Here is a 22934-nt window from a genome sequence, read left to right on the forward strand (position 1 = left end):
CTCCCAAAGTTAATTGCTTAAAATGGCAACCATATATTAGCTTTTGCTTTTGTAGTTTGGCAATTTGAGCTGGGCTTAGCTAGTTGGTCTTTTGGTCTTGGCTGGATTTACTCATGCATCTGTGGCTCTGCTTTAGAGACTTGGCTGGCCCTTGGCTGCAGTGATGGGGAAAACTGGCCGTATGCCTCTTGTCATTCAGCAGGGTAGGCCAATTTATAGTGACTAGACAAGTTTCCAAGAGTGAGCTGATGCACTGACTCTGAACCGGCAAAATGTTACCTATGTTGCATTCTACTTGTCAAAACAAGTCACGGGCAAAATGTTACCTATGTTGTATTCTACTTGTCAAAACAAGTCACGTGGACAGCACGGATTCAAGGTGGGGAATAAAGCCTACCTCTTGGTGGGAGGAGCCACAGAGTCACATTACGAAGGGTTCTGTATACGGATAGGGGAATAATTGTAGCCATAGTTGCAACCAGTCTATTCAGTTCACCAACATGTTGGATAATCTCCTTCAAGTTAAGCACATCATTTTGTACAGAGGGTCTGGAATATATTAAAGGTTAAATATAAGTTTTATGTCAGTGAATGGTGATTTTTAATTGCATACTTTTCCTTTATTCTTGGTTAAAATGATTTTAAAAGGAATCCAAATCACAGCTAATTTCTTGGTCTGACTGTAATCACTTTGGGTCTTAAATCAAGACTAGCCTGTTTCTAATAGTTAACAGTGTGATTTCTCATTCTCACAAGGAGTATAATTTAGAGGTGAGCATCCACCAATGCATGATACACTTGGAATTATTTTTTTTCAGTTTACGTTTTTGTGGAGAAGTAGACAGCACTATACATCAAAGTTAGAAGCACCTACTTTTGGTCAGTGACATTTCTAGTAACTAATCTAAAGGATGTTTTGTCTTAAAATTACCAAAGACGTGTTTAAAATGATGTTCTTAGTATTGTTGTATACTTCCCTTTAGTTTCATGCTAAAGTGTATACTTCTCTTACATATAAGTGAGATCATACAGTATTTATCTTTGTGTGTTTGGCTTATTGCACTCAATATAATGTTCTGTATATTGTAGCAAATAATGAGATTTCCTTATTTTTTAAGACTGAACTGTCTGTGAACATATATATAGATCTCACTTTACTCATTCATCTGTCAATGGACACTTAAGTTGATTCCCTATCGTGGCTATTGTGAATAATGCTGCAATAAACATAGGATTGCAGACATCATGCTTGAGAAAATGATTTCATATCCTTTGGATATATACTCAGTAGTGGCATTGCTGGATCATATGCTCGATCCATTTTTAATTTTTTTAAAAAAGCCCTGTAATGGCCATACCAAGTTACACTCCCACCAACAGTGTAAAAGGATTCCTTTCTCTCTACATACTCACCAACACTTACATTTTGACATTTTCATAATAGCCATTCTAACAAGAGTGATGTGTTATCTCATTGTCATTTTGATTTACATGTCCTGATGATTAGTGATGTTGAGCACTTTTTCTTATACGTTTTGGTCATATGTATGTCTTCTTTTGAGAAACATCTGTTCAGATCCTTTGCTTATTTTTAAATAAGGTTATGTGTTTTTGTGTTTTTGAGTTCTATGAATTCCTTATATATTTTAGATATTAACTCCTTATTAAATGTATGTTTTACAAATATTTTCTCCCAATTTGTAGCTTGCCTTTTCATTCTGATTATTTCCTTTGCTGTGTATACATTTTTAGTTTGATATAGTCCCAATTGTTTGTTTGCTTTTGTTACCTGTTTTTGGTGTCATATCCAAAAAAATCATTGCCAAGATTTATGTGAAAGGATCTTTCTCTTAAGTTTTTCTATGTTTTCTCTTATGTTAGCTTCTAAGGAGTTTTATGGTTTCAGGTCTTACATTTAAGTCCTTGATCTATTTTGAGTTGCTTTTTATGTATAGTGTGATGTAAAAATCCAATATAATTCTTCTGCATGTTGAGACCCTGTTTTCTCAACGTCATTTATTGAAAAGGTTGTGTTTTCCTTATTATGTATTCTTGGTGCCCTTGTGAAAGACTTATCAAATATGCATGGATTTATTTCTGGGCTCTCTGTTCTGCTGGTCTTTGTGTCTGTTTGTATGCCAATACATACTATTTCGATCACTATAACTTTATAATATAGTTTGAAATAAAAAAGTATGATGCCTCCAGCTTTGTTAATCTTGTTCAAGATTACTTTGACTACCTGTGGTCTTTTGTGGTACCATATGAATTTTATACTGTGTGATATTAGGTGATTTTATATATATATATATACAGTTTTTTGTCCATGTTTCCTGGCTTATAACACCCATTGCCTTTGTTACAATATTTTGTTATAATGTTTGGGTGCTTTAAGCCTTAGGAGCAGACCTCAGGAAATAGAATCTCTCTCTCTCTCTCTCTGTCTCTCTGACCTTATCCTTCCCTCCTTTCACCTGCCTAAGGTAAGACTCTAATCTGATTTTGAGGCATAAGACCCTTATTCCAGAAAATGTCCTGCTCATACTTTGGAAAAGGAAATGCTAAACAGAGAGACCAAGAAGAATCTGTACAGACAGGCCTTGCTGGGTTTAGATCGTACCCTTTTTGTCCAATCACATTTTGACATGGTTGTCCATGCTTCAATCATGGTCAAGCAATGACATCTCCATAAAAGACCCAAAGGACATGGTTCAGAGAGTTGTGGACAGCTAAACACGTGAATATTCCTGGAAACTGGCATGCTTAGGGAGGGCATGGAAACTTTGTGCCCCTTCCTCCATACCTCGCCCTACCCATCTCTTCATTTGTATCCTTTGTAATAAACTGGTTAATGTAAGTAAGTGTTTCCCTGAGTTCTAGAAGCCACTCCAGCAAATTAATCATACACAAAAAGGGGGTTATGGAAGCCTCAACTTGAAGCCAGTCTGTCAGAAGTTCCAGAGGCCCAGACTTGACGACTGGTGTCAGGATGGTGCAGTGCAGCAATTATGGGGAGTCCTGGGAACTTAGCTCTGAACCTGTGGCGTCTGACATTATCTCTAGGCAGATAGTGTCATAATTGAATTGTGCTGGTATCCACCGCACAATTGATTGCTTACTTGCTAGTGAGGAGAAATCCTCATATATTTTGGGATCACAGAAGTTTTCTGTGTTGATTGTTGTTATGTTGGTAGGAGAGCAGAGGAAAAATATGGTTTGAAAGTTTTTCCAGAACAGATTGTTTTTTTCTATTTCTGTGAAAAATACCATCAGAACTTTGACAGAGATTGCATTGCATCTGTAGATCGCTTTGGTAAGTGTGGACATTTAACAAAATTAATTTTAATCCATAAATACTGCATGTCTTTCAATTTATTTATTTATTTTTCAGTTTATTTCATCAATGTTTTATAGTTTTTATTTTGCAAGTCTTTCACCTCCTTGGCTAAATGTATTCCTTAAGTATTTTGTTACTTTTGATGTTATTGTAAATGTAATTGTTTTCTTGATTTCCTTTTAAATAGTGCACTGTTGATGTTAAAAACAATGCTACTCATTTTTGTATTTTGATTTTATATCCTGCAACTTTACTGAATTTATTTCAACAGTTTTTAAAATAGAGTCTTTAGAGTTTTCTACGTATATAATCATGATGTCTGCAAACACAGACTTTTTGGTCTTCCTTTATTATTTGGGTGTCTATTATTATTAGTTTTTTTAACCCAATATTTCTGGCTGGGACTTCCAGTAGTATATTAAATAAAAGTCACAAGAGTGGGCATCCTTGCCTTCTACTGAATCTTAGAAAGAAAGCTTTTACTTTACTTCATTGATTGTGGTGCCAGATATAGACTTTTCACTAAATGGCCTTTTGTGTGTGTGTGTGTGTTGAGATAAGTTCTTTTTATACCTATTTAGTTGAAAACTTTTTATCATGAATGGATGTTGATTTTTGTTAAGCATTTCTCCCCATATCATTGAGGTTATAATATGGCTTTCATCTTTTATTTTATTAATGTGATGTATCATGTTGATTGATTAGTGTATGTTTAACTGCATTGCAGGGATAAATACTACTTGCTTAAAGTGCTTTCAACACTTCGAATACTTCATCTGATTCGCATCTAACCTTCAAGTTCTCTACTGAAATAGTCTATGCTAGTCTAATGATATTCCCTTGTATAAAACTAGTCACTTTTCTGTTGCTGCTTTCAAAATTCTTTTTGTGTTTATTTTTTGACAGTTTAATAATAAGGTGTCTCAATGTGGGTCTCTTTGGATTCATCTTATTTGTTGTCTTTTGGGCTTCCTGGATCTGTTTGTTTATTTCCATCTCCAGATTTGGGAAGTGTTTTTTACCATTAACTCTTTATTAAGCTTTCTGCTTCTTTTACTTTCTCTTGTCCTTATAGAACTCTCATAATGTGTATATTAGTCTATTTATAGTGTCCCATAAGTCCTTTAAGTTGTATTTATTCTTTATTTTTCTCCACTCTTTGTTCTTCATTTTTATTTCCTTTTTGCTTCTCTGATTGGGTGATTTTTAGTTCACTCATCCTCTCTTCTGAGTGTGCTGCTAAACTCCTCTACTGCATTTTTAATTAAGTTATCATAGTCTTCAGCTCTGCTTTCTGCTTGGTACTTTAAATAAGTTTTTTCTATCTCTTTGTTGAAATTCTCAGTTTGTTTATTCATTGCTCTTATGACTTTAGTGAGCACCTTTATGACAGTTATTTTGATTCTTTGTTGGATAGATTACATATCTCCATTTTATTAGGATTGGTTTCTGGAGATTTATCTTGTTTTTTTTTTGTTTGGAGTATATTTTCCCATTTTTTTAGTTTCCTTAATTCTATCTTTGGTTTCTACACATTAGATAAAATATCTGTCTTTGCCCCTCCTTACAGACTGCCTTGTACAGAAGATGAACCTCGCCAATCAGCCCAGACAGAGATTCTGTTTGCCTTCTTCCAAGTGCTTGCCTTCTTTGGTGCTTGTCCAAACCACTGCCTTTGTTTTTAGTAGCTCCCAGTAAACAAGAGTATGCCAAGTTCCATCAGTGCACCAACACAGGTGAGACAGAGCCAGTTTCTTGAGTAGCAGACAGAAAAGTTGAGGTGCTAGATGCATGGCCCAATTCCTTCTTTCATCAGCGAGAAGCTAGGAGTTGAAGTTTATCATCTGTTTGTAGTGAGCATGGAGAAGAATTGTGGCAAATACCTGCATTCTCCTTCAGATCATATGCAATTTCAAACCACTGCTTTGCTCTCTGTCCCCCACAAACCTAACAAATGCTGGGCCCTATCAGTTCTCAGAGACAGGCAAGTTAGAGGTCAGTCCTTGGATAGCAGCTAGAAAAGTTGGGGCGAATGATGTGCAGCTCAGTTCCTTATAGTGAGAAGCTGCATCCTTGGTTTTATCAATGGAATGAGCTGAAGGGAGGAGCCAAGGGAAATGCTCACATGCCTGTTCAATCTCTAGGCCACAGGAAGTATCCACATACCCATTCAATTTCAAGGAAACTGGTGATTTCTTGTCCTGTCAGTTCCTAGAGACAGGCAAGTTAGAAGCCAGATCCTCTGGAAGCAGCTAGAAAAGTCAGAACATTGGATGTGCGGTCTAACCTCTTCCAGGGAGAAGCTGAGAGTTCAGCTTTATTGCCTGCTTGCTCAGTGATGAGCTAGGAGGAAAAGGCAAGGAAAGTTCTATGCAGTTGTTTAAAGCCACCTCTTGTTTCTTTGTGGTCCATGGAGACTAGTAAATGCTGAACCTCATTCAGAGATAGGTGAGTGGGCTTGGAGCCAGTCCCTGAAGTTGTAGTGCTAGATGTGTAGTCTCAACACACTCTTTGCTCCTCAGGGAGAAGCTTGGAGTTAGGGATTCCCTCCCAGTTGTATGGTGCTGTGCTGAGAATGAGATTTATGACAAAAGTGTGTGTCTTACCCATTTTCTACCCATGTCAATGTGGAGTAGTTTTCTCATTTACCAAGTGTGCAGGAGACTCTCAACTAGTTTATGGATTTCTCTTAGAGGTATTGATCCATGTGTAGCTGTTTATTCAGTGTATCCGTAGCTAGAGGGAGAGTCCAGAGCCTACTCTTCTGTCATGTTGCTGATATCACCCAGGTTAATGTTTCAAACCATGATAATTACTTTCCTGGGGAACAATGGTGGTGTTTGGATTCCTAAGTGTTTGTTTTCTCAATGTTCCTCACATTGAAATTCTTCTGATTAATTTTAGTGTTAGTCTGTTACTTCTTTCTTTTCCTGTTCCTTTAAATTTCTTAATATCTTTTAGTGTGCCTAACTCAGGTGTAGGAAAACAGCATGTTGCATGGTGAGAGTAATGCCACCTTGAAGCAAAACTGCCGTGATGACCACTGTCTGACCCTCCCATAGGTGTTCTGCAGGAAGGTCTTTAAACAGTGCCTGTAGCATAGATAACACCTCATAAAGATGCTTCTCTAACCTACCCAAATGTTCATGATCCTTTGACAAGAAAGTCTGAAGACATGAGCAGCTTCACCTGGCTTATCCTAAAAGCTTGCTACTTAAAGGCTATTTTCTGGATGGTGAATATAGAGGATCCACTGTCTCACAGTCACCCAAGGCATCATTTCTGTTCGTTAGTCCCTATTCCTTTATTTCTTTCTGAAAAACTGGATTTGTCAGCCTCTTTCATTGGCCTCTCATCTCCCCCAGCCTTTGGGAATAGGTTTGCATATATACGAGCTCAACCCAGAACACTCTGGTAACTGATATTTTTAATTTGATACTAAAAGTATTTTGTAAACCAAGATATCAAATAGCAACCATTATCACAATTGTGGCAAGACAGGAATACATGGATTCTGAGTGAATATCCAAGAGACTCCCTTTTAGCAAAGAGTAATTGACCTCAGTGCGTGCCCTCTGCAACATACAGTTTAGAAATCCTGAGCTCTTTTTGCTTTTTTTTTTCCTGATACTCAGTTGTGCACAAAGAATATTGAACATGTTTCTAAGCCAGAAGATTTTCAGCTAGAGAATTTTTAACAGAAATAACATAAATGTTGCAACTCACAGAGCATTTAGGAGTCTCAACATTTGTAACTTTGAAGAGTAGAGGGGAAAGAAAATGAAAGAACTTGAAATTTTAACATTTTCAAAGCTGTTCCCTTCATAAAGTAAATTTTTTCTTGTCTTAATATGGTGAAAAATTGATCTTCCTAGTCATCTTCCATGCCTGGCTTAGATTTTCTGCAAAGTAGTATTTCCCTGGCCAAATGGACCATTTGCTTATTTGTAAAAAGTGTTGTGGTGAGAAAGTTAAAAGATACTTTCTCATTCTTATCTATATGAAAAGAAAATAGATTGTTCCCTTAAAGACCTTTTCCAGATTTTCTATATTGTACAATGCACTTACTATTTATTGAGCCCTTGATAAATGCGCATCATTGTGAGAAATATTTTTCTTGCATTAACTCGTTTTGGATTTTTAAATGATCCTTTGGGAAGGAGAATATAATAATACTGATTTTATAAGTGAAGGTACTGAGGCTCAGAGAATTTATGATGTAGAGGTGACAGTGAGACAGAATGAGATAATTAAATGTCCAGATAAGTGATTTTTGACCAATATTGATTTTCATGGGGGCACTTTGGAGTCTTGATATTTATAATTGTAAAGAGCAGATAGGGTCCAAAAAATTACTATGAACTGGCCTGAGTTATTTTAAATCATAGATATAGGGGAGGGACTTACTACCAAAGTGACCTTCATATTGCTACAATACTTTCTTGGAAACACAATTCTAGTATTATAGACAGGATGGTTTGCTCTGGATGTGAGACCCTTGGGAAGGAAGAGTGTCAGTCCCCTTGATCTATCTGAGAGTATCTCTGTTATGCTGATAACTCATCTATTAAATACTTGGCTTAGTCTAGAATACTGTATACCCTCCAGTTCAACCCATTGTAGGGTGGAGCAAAGATGCCCCTTGAAAAGGGAGGGACAATTTGGAGTTTTACATCTTGTGAAGTGGTACATTGGATTTAATCCAGAGTCATTTATATCAGCCTACTCTAAATAGAGGCTTTAGGGAGAAATCTGGCTAGGAGTGGAATTGAGAGCTGCATCAGTTTTTACATTTTCTTTAATAGGCAACTTAAAATAAGAAGAAAAGCATTGTGAAGTTTTGGATGGAATGAAAATTATGGAGATTGGTATGTGCAAAGTAAATGTGACACTAAGTTTAGAGTGAGATCCTAAAAGAGAACAGCTTACATCTTTGGCACCAAATCAGAAAATATTAATACTGGAGGTGGTGATCTTTTTTCCTGACAGGTAGAACAACATTGGTGGAAAGAAGAGCAGTGCAAAGAGTAAAGAGAATAATTGATGAGAAAACTATTCCACCCCATTTCCTGACAAAGCAAGCCCACTTCTTCACAAATAACAGGTAGAGCCAGCATAACTTAAAAAGACCAGTGACGTCAAATCCATGACTATTCAAGCTACAGAATAGTAGAAATAAAGAAAAGGCCCCTAAGATATCAAGGGAGACATTGTCACCAGGGGATGCCGAGGAGAATTGACACTGTCAAGGAAAAATAAAATTCATTCAATTAAGCCAAACTCACTTGAGCACTTTGGTACTGAACATTGTGATAGGCTAAGAAAACAAGGATTGCAGGATGTAATAATTACCCTCAAGGCAAATTCAGTTTGATAAAAATAAGGTTCTAGGAGCTGCACATAAAAGCCCCAGAGTTACACAGCTTACTCATTCTCATTCTCTTTTACTCACTCTCACTTGATTACACTTTCCAAGCAACAGGTGCCATTACATAGTAGCTTTCATATTTTTAAGATGTAATTTACAGAAAAGATTGCACACTTTTTTCAACCTGCATGTCAGATTTTGTGGGGCTGTAGAGCCTCCTGCTGAGAAGAGATGTAAGTCATGAATGAACTCTGTGGGAAACAGCATTATGGAACAGAGATTTGGGTATAAAATGACAGCAGGGATGCATATATACCACATACTCACCTCTTCTTTCTGTTAGATCTTTTGTTTTGCACAAGCCTGTCTTTGGAATACTGAATATAAAAATGACTTGTGAACTTCCATGTACTATAAACATAATGATTAATCATACTTTATTATTTCTACAATCCACTTTTATGTGGGAAGCAGTGAGTGAGTCTTGATGCTCTGTGCTAAAACTTTAAGGCCAAATATCTTCTTTATTTGGTACTTGTAGGAGTAAGCAATAAAAAATGTTACACACACCTCAATTCCTCTGAAAATCTTTCATAATAGGGCCTTATTTGTACCTTTGTTATACTACTTAATAAGTCATAATACATTTAGGAGTAGTTCTCAGACTATTCCAAAATGAGATGAGTTCCTTAGGGAAGAAGTTGTGTCATTGACTCTGGATGTCACTTTTATACACAATACATTTTCAAAAGATAAATGAACAAAGAAATTATTACAAGGGAAATAGAAAAGAAGAGAAGATAAATGGAAGGGAGGAAGGAAGGAGATTTCTTTTAGAAAAATTGGAGACAAAGAATAAACAACTCATACTTTCTATGCTTATGAAACCACGTGTTTTGTAGCATTAGTGTCACCTTTCTACTACTGGTAGGAGATGAGGTCTGGGGTGAAAGGGGCAGAAATGGATTTAAAACAATGTGCTACGGGTAATGTTGCATACACTAATATTACATGCTTCACTGCTTATCTGATTATTCACTTTTTACACCTGTCCTCAGGGACCACATAGATGAGACATTTGATGTCATGGTTTTGTGTGATCATCATTGTTTATTTGGAGGCAATGTTTGTCTTCTCTTTAGTTAAGTTGATAGGCCATGCTGGCAAGCACGGCGTTTTAAGCAGAACCTTCAATAGAGTAAGTGTGGATTGAATATTGATAACAGATAAGCATTCAACCTAGGCTCATGTGGAGAGGAAGAGAATGTGGAATTATGGTAATTAAAGGCCCAAAATGTTGGTGATATTTTCTAATGCAGGGATTGGCAAAGTTTCATTGTAAAGGACCAGTAATAAATATGGTGAGCTTTGAAAGTCATACTCTGTTATCACTACTCAACTCTGCCATTATAGTATAAAAGCAGCCATAGATAATACATAAACAAACAATCATGGTTGTGTTCCCATAACACTTTATTTACAAAAACAGGTGGCCAGCCCACAGGCCATAATAGACAGTAATATAATATCCATGTGCTGCTAGAATTATAGTACCGCATCACTGTTCATCATCCAGCCTTTTAAAAAATTCTTCTGATATCTCACTACCATCTGGGTCAAGCTTTTCTAAATAAAGGTGTGTGTGTGTGCAATGTGAAATTGTCATTTTTTGTTATATGTCTGGACTGTGACCACACATTAATTTAGATCTAATCTTGGAAAGCACAATGGAGAACACAACTGTTTTCATGTGAGATCCTCTCCAGTATTTGAAGACAGCTGCCATATTCTGTTATTTTAAATAGTCTTTAAAGTTTAGAACACTTTTATATCTACAAATATCATTGTAAATGTAATACAGAGACAGTCTACATATTCCATATTCTGTTTCTTCTATTATAACATATTATATTAGAATAGTACACTTGTCACAATTAATGAACCAATATTGATACATTATCATTAACTTAATTTCATACATTATTCAGATTTACTGATTTTTCCCTAAATGTCTCTTTTTTTCTTCCAGGATCCCATCCAGGATACCAAATTCCATTTAGTAATCATGTTATATCAGACTCCTTTCCTGTGACAGTTTCTCAGGCGTTCTTTATTTATAATGACCTTGAGAGTTTTGAGAATTACTGGTCAGTTATCTTGTAGACTGTCCTTCAATTCAGATTTGTCTGAAGCTTTTCTCATAATTCAACTGGAGTTTTGGGTTTTCAAATGAAGATTATAGAAGTAAAAGACCATTCTCATCACATCATATCAAGGGCACATACTTTCAACATGACTTACCACAGTTGATGTTAATATTAATCACCTGTAGATGTTGTGTTTGTCAGGTGTCTCCATTGGAAAGTTATTCTTTTTTTCTCCTATTCCACACTGTATTCTTTGGAAGGCAGTTGTTATATGTAATTAACACTTGAGTGAGGAGATATGCTCTGCTTCTTTAAAGGTGAAGTGTCTTCACAAACTGCAATTCTTCTGCATTGGAGGTTTGTCTGTCTCCCATTTACTATCTATTTATTTAATCATTTATATCAGTTTAGACTTATAGACATTTATATTATATTTTGGATTATAATTCATAACTACTTTATGATGTTGCTCAAATTGTTCCAGCTTTGGTCACTGTGAGTTCTTTCAGTTTGCTCTTGTGTCCCTTTCACATACCTCAGTGACTGTGTGTGTGTGTGTGTATTTATCACTTCCTTACCTTCTGGATCTATAAGATGTTCCAAGTTCATCTTGTATATGTCTTATCCCAGTCATAAAATTAGACATTTCTCAGAGAAATCCTCATTCTTTTTATTGGATAATGATATTAAAAACCAAGTTCTGAGTATTGGATGTGCTCATTGCTACTGAGATATCACAGCTTCCAGGACCTCTCAGTTAACAAAGCAAGGAGGTATGTGTGTATGCTAACCCAGGCACACACACATACCTGCAAGTATTTCTGTGCCTATAATAAGCTAAACATGAGTTTATACTGAGGTCTCCAATTCAGATCCATTACTACATAAAACGCTCTTTTCATCTTCCATTACTTATCTGCAATATCCCTTTCCGACAGTGAAAACATTTGCTTCTACCTCTGCCATCCATGTACTTAATTGTTCAATTCCAGTATACATGACACAGTGGTTTTAGAACCATTAACTTGTACACTTATGGGGAGCAACTTTATCAACTAGAATATAGTACTTATGTACTGTTCCTTTTGCCTCTAGTCCTACAGACTTTATTCACATTTAAAGTTACTTGTATCAGCAACTTATTCCACCTATCCCACCACCCACTTCAGTGAGGTTGTTTCATAAATCTGTAATGAATTGTTTTTTGTCACATTCTACATTGGATCTTGGGATTCTCCAGCCTCTTAATTTTTTTTTTAAAATTTGCATAGGTTAAGTATATTCATTTTTGAAAATGTGAATATATTAAGTATATTCATCATTATAGTCATCATTACAGTGGCTTACAGAATGGTTCACCACCCTGAGCATGTTCAGTGTTCTATTTATTTAGCCCTGTCCTTTTCCCCACCCACTGTGTTCCTGGCAAGCACTGATCTCTTCATGTTCTCTGTAGTTTTGCATTTTCCAGAATGTCGTATAACTGCAATAGTATAGTATATAGCTTTTTCAGACTGACTTATTTTGATTAGCAATATGTATTTAAGATTCATCCATGTCATTTCAGGGCTTTTTAGTTCATTTTTTTAAAATCTCTGAATAATATTCTGTTGTATGAATGCTCCACAGTTTATTTACCGATTCTTTCTTGGCAGAACGTCTTAGTTGCTTCCATTTTTATGATTACAAATAAAGCTGCTGTAAACATTTATGTGCCAGTTTCTGTGTGGACATAAATTTTGAAATTAGTTGGGTAAATGCCTAGCAGTATGACTGCTGAATTATATAATAAGATTTTGTACAGTTTTGTAAAAATCTGCCAAGCTATCTTCCAAAGTGGCTGTACCATTTCTCATTCCTGTCAGCAATGGATGAGAGTTCCCATTCTTTCACATCCTCACCAGTAATTGCTATTGTTAAGGTTTTGGATTTTAGCCATTCTAACAGGTGGAGAGTGGTATCACATTTTTTAAAAAATTAATTCCCTAATGACAAGTGATTTTCAATGTCTTTTCATATGCTTTCATTTGCCACTTGTATATCTTCTTTGGTGGTGTCTTAAATCCTTTATCTATATTTTAGTTATTTTTATCATGAGTTTTTAGAATTCTTTGTCTACTTTGGATACAAATTCTTCATTAGACATGTCTTTTGCAGATATTTTCTCCCTGCCTATGGCTTGTATTTAGTTTCCTTAATAGAATCTTTTGCAGATAGTTTTTAAATCATAATGTTAATAATGTTCTATTTATGGGTTTTTCTATTATATAGTGTATTATGGATATTGTATTTTAATCTTCCCCCACTGAACCCAAGGTGATGTATATTTTCTCCTATGCTTTCTTTTTAAAGTGTTAGAGCTTTTCATTTTAAACTTAGATGTTGTGATTCATTGAAATGAGTTTTTGTGCAAGGTTTAATGTCTGGCTCTAGGTTTGTTAATATTATTTTGTATATCATTATTATTTAATAGGGTGTTCAGTGTTTCTGGATTATTTCTTGTAAAGACTATCCTTTCTTCTTTGAATTGCCTTTACTCTTTCATCAAAGATACATTGACCATATTTTGTGAGTCTATTTCTTGTCTCTCTTTTATGTTCCATACTTCTATATGTTGTTTTTTCTTTAGTTCATAGCATACCGTATTATTTACTCTACCTTTTTAATAAGTCTTGAAATTGGGTAGTGTAAATCTCCCAGCTCTGTTTTTCTTCAGTATTGTGTTGGACATTCTAGGTCTTTCCTCTTTCCATATAAACTTTATAACTAGTTTTTCAATATCTACAAAAGAGTGTGCTGGGGTTTTATTGAGATTGCTTTGACCCTTTAGAGCATGTTGGGAAAAATTGACATCTTAACAAGATTGATTCCTCCAGTTCATGAATCTAGAATATCTATTTATTTCAGTCAAAGTATTTATTAATTTAGATATTTTTATATTCTTCTCAATATTTTTATAGTTTTCCCCATATGTATCTTATATGTATTTTCTTAGATTTGTACCTAGATATGCCATATTTTTGTGCTGTTGTAAATGATAATTTTAAAATTCAAATTGCAATTGTTCATTACTGGTATATAGAAAACAACTGACTTTTGTACACTGACCATATATCCTATCTCCTTCTATACTTGCTCATTGGTTACAGAAGTTTTGTTGTCTTGATTTTTGAAGGATACTCTAGATAAATAATGATATCATCTGCGAAGAAAACTTTATTCTTACTTTCTAGTCTGTATACTTTTGTTTTCTTTCTTATTTTATTGTACCAGCTAGTAATTCAGTGCACTGTTAAATAAGAATAGTGGCAGGAAACATCTTGCCTTCTTTTCTATCTAAGCAAGAAAGCATCTGGTTTCTTGCCAATACGTGTAATGTTTGCGGCAGAGTTTTTGTAGGTGTTCTTATCAAGTTGAAGAAGTTTCCCTGTGTCGTTGGTTTGCTAAGAGTCTTCCTCATGAATTAATACTGGATTTTGTCAAATTTTCTGCTTCAGATAATATAATCATGTACTTTTTTCATTAGCCTGTTGCATTGGTTACATTTATTAATCTTTGAATGTTAAAGCAAACTTGGATGCTTGGACTACCTCCCAACTGGTTATGGCATCTTTATTCTTTTTATCCACTGTTAGATCAATTGGCAAATATTTTATTGATAATTTTTGTATCTGTATTCATGAGAGGTATTAGTATTTAATTTACTTGTTATGTCTTTATCTCGTTTTGTTATTAGGGAAATGCTCACTTTAAAACATTTTCTTTTCTTGTTCTAATTGGCAAATACAAATTATGTATTTATGGTGTACAACATGATGTTTTGAAATAGGTATATGTTGTAAAATGGTTACATCAAGCTAATTAACAAAACCATCATTTCGCAAATTTATTTTTGCAGTGAAAACACAAAATCTACTCTCTTAGTAATTTTCAAGTATATAATCAGTTGTTATTAATTATCGTCATCATGTTGTACAATAGATCTCTTGAACTTATTATTCCTGTCTAACCAAAATTCTTTATCTTTTGAGTAACATCTCACTAATTTGCCTCCACTCCCTCCCTAGTACTTGGTAACCATTGTTCTACTTTGCTTCTGTGAGTTAGACTTTTTTTGATTTCATACATAAGCAAGATCGTGGTATTTGTCTTGCAGTGCCTGGCTTATTTCACTCAGCACAATGTCCTCCAAGTTCATCCGTGATGTCATAAATGACAGGATTTCCTTCATTTTAAGGCTGAATAGTATTCCATTGTGTATAAATTTCATATTTTCCTTATTCGTTCATCCACTGATGGACACTTAAGTTGATTCCATATCTTGGCTACTGTGAATAATGGTGCAATAAACATGAGAGTGCAAATATTTCTTTGACATTCTGATTTCATTTCACTTGGCTATGTACCCAGTAGTAGGGTTGCTGGGTCATACAACAGACATGTTTTTAATTTTTTGAGGAAACTTCATGCTGTTTCCCATAATTGTTATACTAATTTACATTCCCACAGTGTGCAAGGATTCTCTTTTCTCCACATCCTCGCCAACACTTACTGATATTTTCGAATGTGTCAGAAAGTGTTCCCTCTAATTTTATTTTCTGGAAGTGATTGAGGAGAGTTAGTACCACATTTTTGCTTGTTTCCTATAATTCACCATGCAAACCAGTTGGGTCTGGTAATTTATTTTTAAGATTATTAATAATTGATTTTGATTGTCTTTCTCTTGTATGTGTTTTCATAGTTTGTGTCATTCAAGGATTTGGTTCATTTCACTAATTTATTAAATTTGTGGGCATAGAATTGCTTGTAGTGTTTTTGTATTTTCATTTTAATGCTCATTGGATCAGTAGAAAAAATCATTTTTAAACTTTCTGATATTTTATGTCTGATAATTTGTGTTATCTCTGTTTTATTCTTGGTTAGAGGTTTATCCAATTTCATTGATCAACCAGCTTTTGGTTCAGCAAATGTTTTCTGTTGTTTACAATTTCATTAATTTCTGCTCTAATTTTTATTATTTTTCTTCTGCTTGCTTTATGCTTAACTTGCTCTAATTTTACTAGTTTCTTAAGGTGGAAGCTTCAGTTATTGATTTAAATTATTTTTCATTTTCTAATATATACATTTCATGCTATCAATTTCTCTCTAAGCATTGCCTTTTCTGTGTCCCATACATTTTGATACATTATGTTTCTATTTGTATTTACTTCAGAAGATTTTTAAATTTCTCTTAACACTTCTTTTTGACCATTGTTATTTAGAAGTGTGTTAGTTAATTTCCAAATACCTTTGGGGATATTCCAGCTATATTTCTGTTATTGAATTATAATTCAATTCCATTGTAGACTGAGAAAAGATAGTACATGATTTCTATAATTTTGTATTTGCTAAGATATGATTTGTGCCTAAAATGTGGTCTACCTTAGTGAATGTTCCATGCAAGCTGAGAAGAATGTGTGTTCCGCTGTTGTTCAAAGACATATTCTATAAGAATCAATTAGATCAAGTTGGTGAATAGTGCTTTTCAGGTGAAATATACTTTTATTGATTTTTTTCTGACTGATTTATCTAACACTTGCTGACAATGGGTGTTGCAATCTCCAACTATCACAGGTTCGTCCATTTTTTCTTTTAGTTTTATCTGTTTGTGCCACACATATTTTGATGTTCTGTTGGTAGGTGCAGACACATTTACGATTATTTTGTAATTTTGTAGAATCGATCACTTCACCATTATATAGGGCCCCTTTTTATTCCTGATAATCATCCTTCTTTTGAGGTCTGCTGTGTCTGAAATTAATAGTTACTCAGCTTTCTTTTGATTAGTATTAATGTGGCTCATCTTTCTTGATTTATATACTTTGAACTTATCAGAGTTTTTCCATTTAGAGTGAGTTTCTTTTAGTGAGTTTCCTTTTTTTAAAAAAAAAAATCTAATCTCTGTCTTTTAATTGGTTCATTTAGATAATTAACATTTAAAAGGATTATTGACATATCTGGATAAATATCAAATATGTTGTAACTATTTTCTTTCCATTACATTGTTAAAATTTTTACTTTTCCTGCCTTCTCTTGTTTTAACAGCATTTTATTTGATTTTGTTATATCTCCTTTATTGATACTATTCTTCACAAAAATGATGGTTGCCTTGGAGTTTATATTATGCATTTTCAACAAGTTTCTAACCTGTATCATTTTCCTTCTGCCTGAAGGAAGTCTTTTAACATTTCTGGCAAGTCTGGTCTCTGACAAAGAACTCCTTAATTTTTTTTTTTTTTTTTTTTTCTGAGTAAGTCTTCATTCCTTCTTTACTTTTGAAGCACAATTTTCCTGGATGTAGAATTCTAGATTTGTGTTTTTATTTTCTTTCAACATTTTATTTCACTCTACTGTCTTTTTGAGTGCATGATTTCTGGCAAGAGGTCTTCTGTAGTTCTTATCTTTGTTCTTCTTATAGGTAACTTGTCTCCCCCACCCCCACCAACTGACTTATTTCAAGATTATCTCTCTGTGTTTGGTTTTGTGGATTTAAATATGACATCCCCAAATATAGGCTTTCTTTTGTTGGGGGAGAGGGTATTAGGCTATTTGGTGCTTTCTTAGCTTTTTAGGTCTGTGGTTTAGTGTCATTAATTTTGAAGAGTTCTTGTCCATTATTCAAATATTTCTTCCACTCCATTTTTGCTTTCCTCACCTTCAAGTATTCCAATTATGCCTATATTACAGCTTCTGAAATTGTCCTGTAGTTCTTGGATACTGTTGTACTTTTTATCCATTTTTCTCTTTGCATTTCTGTTTAGGATATTTCCATTAACCAATGTTTAAACTTGCTAATTTTTTCTTTGGCCATTTTTAATTACTGATGAGCTCATCAAAGGCACTCTTGAGTTTTGTTGTAGTGTGCTTGATTTCCAGCATTTCCTTTTGATTCTTTATTTGAGTTTTTCCTCTCGCGTGTTTATACTATCCATTTGTTCTTGCAACTTACCTATTTTTCCTATTAAAGCCTTTAATATATAAATCAAAGTTATTTAAATTCCTTGCCTGATAATTCCAACATCTATGCCTTATCTGAGTTTTGTTCTGATGTTTATTTTGTTTCTTCAGATTGTGTTTTTTGGTGTGTTTTATAATTTTTTATGTTTAAAGCTGGATATGTTATATTGGGTAACATGGAACTGGAGAACATAGGCCTCAAGTGTTATGATTTTGCGAATCTGGCTAGGAGTTGGGCTTTGTTTACTGTTTGCTGGTGCTGTACAGTTCAGAGGCTTTAACTTCCTTTAGTATCATTGTTTTTGTCTCTCTTCTTGACTTTGAACTTCCTCAAATACTCTTCCGAGGGTCTGTTTCTTGCAGCTCCTTTAACTGTTATCCACTGTTGATATGGTGGTAAGGTTTGGAGCAGGGAATTTCTATATAATCTTTTAATTAAACTTAAGTCTTTTAGTGGGTCTGTTTTTCTTACATACGACTTTCAAGATGTTTCTTCATATATAGCCCCCTCTACTCTCTTCAGGTAATACGGAGAGACTCTATGTGGCTGCATGGCGAGGAATTCCCTTTTCCCATGTCTCTAGGACAGGCTCTGATAAATTATTTTTGCCTAGAGAGTTATAAATAAAAATTTTGGCATAGTCACAATTATTCTTTATTCCTCCCCCTGCCAGGGCCATGTGAGGATCTTTCTTATATCTTTACCAAGAGCACTTGGTAATGTTCCCGAACGTAAAGCCCATGAATATGTGGGGCCCTCCCCAAACTAGTCCACTGTCAACTTCTAGCAGTTGATCAGAATTGCCCTTTAAATGTTTCTACTTCTTTATGGCTTCAGCAGCTTCTGCTACAGGTAAGCAGATCCTGGCTTGATTCTCTGTATTTGCCCATCTCTCCAGGTTTCAAATTGGTTTGTCCTGCTAACTCTATTCACAATAGCCCCCAAAAGATGATTGTTTTTCAATTTGCCCAGCATTTTCTTGTTGTTAAGGATGGGACTGATGACACCCAAGCTCTTCCAGCTCAAACTGGAAGCCCGTCATACGCTTTTGAGGGTTTGTTTCTCCTTTGTCTGGTTAAATGCCAGTTCTTTCAAATATTTTTTATAGTTTATGATTTTCAGATCCTTTGAAAACATTTGAAGGGTTGCCGAGAACAAAATTACTCTCTTAATTTGGGATGAACCCAACTGGCATATACTATTCCAGATGTAGTCTAAGTAATATAGAGAATGATCATCTCATTTATTAATGACCTGAAATAGCGTTTTTAGAAGGCTTAGTATTTTGTCTTCATTTTCCTCAGTGTTTACTATGGTAGTGGAAATATCATGGACACTTAATAGATTCTGTTTCTGGATGATTTTATGAAACATTCTGTTTTTAAGGAATTCTTGTAAGTGTGTAGAAAAATAATGAGCTATGTTATCAGGTTTTTTATGTATGTGTGGTGTTAAAGTAGATTAAGTAATTCTTATACATTTTGTGAAGAAATTAAAGTTTTATTCAACAATTTACAGAGCATTTTACACTATACAGTTTTTAAAATTATATCAACTTTCTAGTCTATAGAAGGAGGCTTCTGTAAATTTCAATGCAAACACATCTTCAACCTACCTTTTGGGATTGTTGAAGGATTCAATTTAATTTTTGAAAATATCTGGTAGAATGATTTGTAAATAGTAAGAGAAAATAAAATTATAGCTTGTCTCATCCTCATTTTATTGGTGAGAATCTGTAGTGCTGAAAAACTACTCCTATTCCCAAAGTCATGCCATTAGTAGATAGATGACTAAACCTTTTATTGGATTCTGGTCTTTTCCCCCCTCTCTATCAGATACTTTACAAAACACTACTATTATTTTGGGATATTTTTACTCTTCTTCTTCTGATTGAAAAACTACAGAATAAACAACAGTTCCAAGATTCTGATTGTGTTTGATGTATGCATGAATCCCTTTCACAACAAAATTTTCAAGAAATGTAAGCTGGACCAGGTTTTCTAAAATCCAGGTGGAGCGAGTCCTTCCACATTCCCAAGAGCCTGGCTGTACTCGCAGCAGGAAAGGACGTTGTTTGAGCCCCAGCCACACAGCAGCATGACCCTTAATTAAATGATGCAGCAACATATGGGAATTAGCAAAGAGATTAAGAAACTAATAGAGCAGAACGCAGTAATGCTGATGTAAATGGAGGGGAACTCCGTGTTGGCAAATTTAAAAAAAGAGAGAGAGAGGATAACCTATGACAAGGTATCGAATCATAGAAAAAGGATTCTAAGCATTGAATCGCAAACAGGACCCTAAGGTCATTTAGCCCTAATCAGATTCTACGTTCCAGCTACTGAGGGCTTTTAATGGCAAGGTTGCCCAAATGCTTTTTGAAAACTCAAGTGAATGGAAAGACACAACCTTAAGAGGCAGCTTATTGCCTTATATCATTCATTTTCTCAGTCTCCCAAGTTCTTATTACTCTGTTCAACAGATACCTATTGAAGCTCATCATGTGCCCCTCCTGTCCTAAGCATAAAATTTATGGGAAATAAGACAGACATCATTCCTGACCTCATGAAGAACATGTTCATGCCTGTAAAAAAGAATTTCTTATATGAAGCCATGATGTGTCTCTAATTGTTCCTCATCATTTATTTCCTTTTAATTCTATAAGACAGTATACTTTCTTACCATGTGACATTGTGTCAAATAATCGAAGATGGCTATTGTGTTCTAGAATATCTTCTACCTTCTTGGCTAAATATTCCCATTTTCTTGAATGTCAGGTTATATATTTTTGGATTTATAACAAAGGTATTAAGTTATCCAGATAATTTCAGAAGGAGTAAAAGGGAAAGGACCTATCTTTATTGTATTTCTGCCATGTGCCAGACCCATGGATTGTCACGTACATCCAAAATGTGTGGCCCAAGAGTGTATAGACCTTGTTCACTGCTGTATCCCAATGCCTCAAGTGGCATCAGGAATATACCATGAACTGGGAAAATATATGAAGAATGAAAATACCCGATTTTTATATCCCTTTAAAATGAGGAAATTTGTCAGGTATACGAGAAGTATTATTCCAGCGTACGTTGACAGACCCTACATAGAACCTAGTATGAGCAAAGTACTGCTACTATGGCCCTCACTAACACTACTGATATCAAGAATTATTATTTAAAGGTCATAAAGATGGGAAGTGACATAACTCGATCTAGGTGTTCAAACGATGTCTTCAGACATGTATTTTCTTTCTATCTTGTAGCATAGCTTGATTTCTACTGACTTACTGTTTTATTTTCTAAAAGCGACATCTTCTCGAAGTACCAAAGGGGACCACTAACAGCTCTAGGCTTACTATACATACCTGTTATGAGTCACAGTTTTAGCACAATGCATAACTTTGAACAATGCTTTGAACAGATGGACTCATGAAAAATGTTGCAGACTAAGTTCTACTTTAAAAAATTTTTTTGTTGGAAAGAAGACAAATTTCATGGAACATGTAAGCCATTTAGTTATAGCAGAATTGTGGAATAATCAAAATATTCCAAAGAAGCGAAATCCTACTTTGTAATGTTTGGAGAAAAATGATAAAACAGGGCTGCTCCCTAACTGGATTTACCTTTGCATGGAAAATCAAGAAACCAATGTCCGTATTTCCTTGAGAGATGAATGAAGGCTGGAAGGCAGTGAGCACTGGTACAAATGACAAGGCCAAAGGATTAACAGTATGATCTTGAATTAGAGTAGTACAAAAGATCATTATTATTCCAGGGAAGGTATTAGGGAGTGAAACATTACCAATGTAGTTGGTTTCACCTAATTTTCATGTTGTATTACATATGCAATAACAGAGATATAACAACAATAGCTAACAATTATTGAACACTTTATGTCAAGCACTGCTTTTTAAAATTTTTTAGTATATACCTTTATAATCCTTACAAAAGCCATGTGGACTGGCAAACTACATTTCCATATTTTGGATATAAATAAGATACACTGGTAGATTAAGAAATGTACCTAAGGTCAAGGTTGCACAGCAAATATATAACGAAGCCAAGGTTTATAATCTGACAATCTGACTTTAGAATCCACACAGTTAAGCATTAAAATATGCAGCTTGAAAATGCAATTCCAAGATAGAGTTAATTTAGCAAAAGCTTTGATTAATTACATTGCAATAGTGCTTCTAAGAGTAGTTGGATTTCCAAGGATAAATAGAAGATAAGGGAATGGACACTTTAGACATGTGCAAAGGCATGGCATATTTGGGGAATTATAGTTTGGTATTCACTTTTAATGGGTGAGGAGAAAAGGATGGAAGGATATGTTGGAAAGAACAAGATGGTCACTTTACATAATTTCTTTTATGCCATGTTAATAATGAAAACCACATTTTGAATCACTCTGCATTTTAAGAGTATTTTTGATCTCAGAGATATCAGTGTCTGCCACTCTGTATTTCTCACCCCCACTCTACTCCAATTTAGAACTTGGTCAAGGGGAAGGAGAATAAATGAGCAACTCTGAAAAGGAATTTCTGCAATTCATAGTATCTCACCACAGCCCATTTGCTGTATATGATTTTATATGTTCCATGAAAGTGTTCACATTTCAGAGAATTTAAAACAAATGAGACATTTATTAGTGTAACCTTTATTCTGGTGATGATTTAAGCCATTTCAAAAGTAAGTGAAAGGGAATCGCCATTTCTCTCACACTTCAGTCTTCTCCATGTCCCCACCAGCCCCCAAAATGCTTCAGTAATTTAAACTTTCTGTACATCTTCTGAAATGCCTACATAAATAATCTATTGTTCTAAAGGTCACAAAGGTAGAAGATCACTTTGAAATGTCAGGAAAGTAAATGATTTGGCAATGTGGCGCCATAAATTTGGAAATGTCCATTACCTCTTTATCTTTAGATATAGGTGGGCATTGGAGGACATGAGATAGTTGACCTGCATGTGAAAGCTTTGGGGTACTTCAAGAAACAGAAGAATGCCTAAAATTGTGTAGTCTCGAACATAGCCTAACCACTTCTCCCCGGAACAAAAACTATCAAGTGTCTAGCAGACATAGCATT

At 34.8% G+C, this 22934-nt stretch overlaps 1 pseudogene; it reads right to left on the reverse strand.

The window, feature by feature from the left end:
* Nucleotides 1-21157, reverse strand: part of LOC106995042 (MICOS complex subunit MIC26 pseudogene) — a 34682-nt pseudogene extending 13525 nt beyond the window's left edge.
* Nucleotides 21158-22934: the final 1777 nt, after the last annotated feature.

Source organism: Macaca mulatta, chromosome 20 (assembly GCF_049350105.2).
Source record: "Macaca mulatta isolate MMU2019108-1 chromosome 20, T2T-MMU8v2.0, whole genome shotgun sequence".
NCBI classification, from domain to species: domain Eukaryota; kingdom Metazoa; phylum Chordata; class Mammalia; order Primates; family Cercopithecidae; genus Macaca; species Macaca mulatta.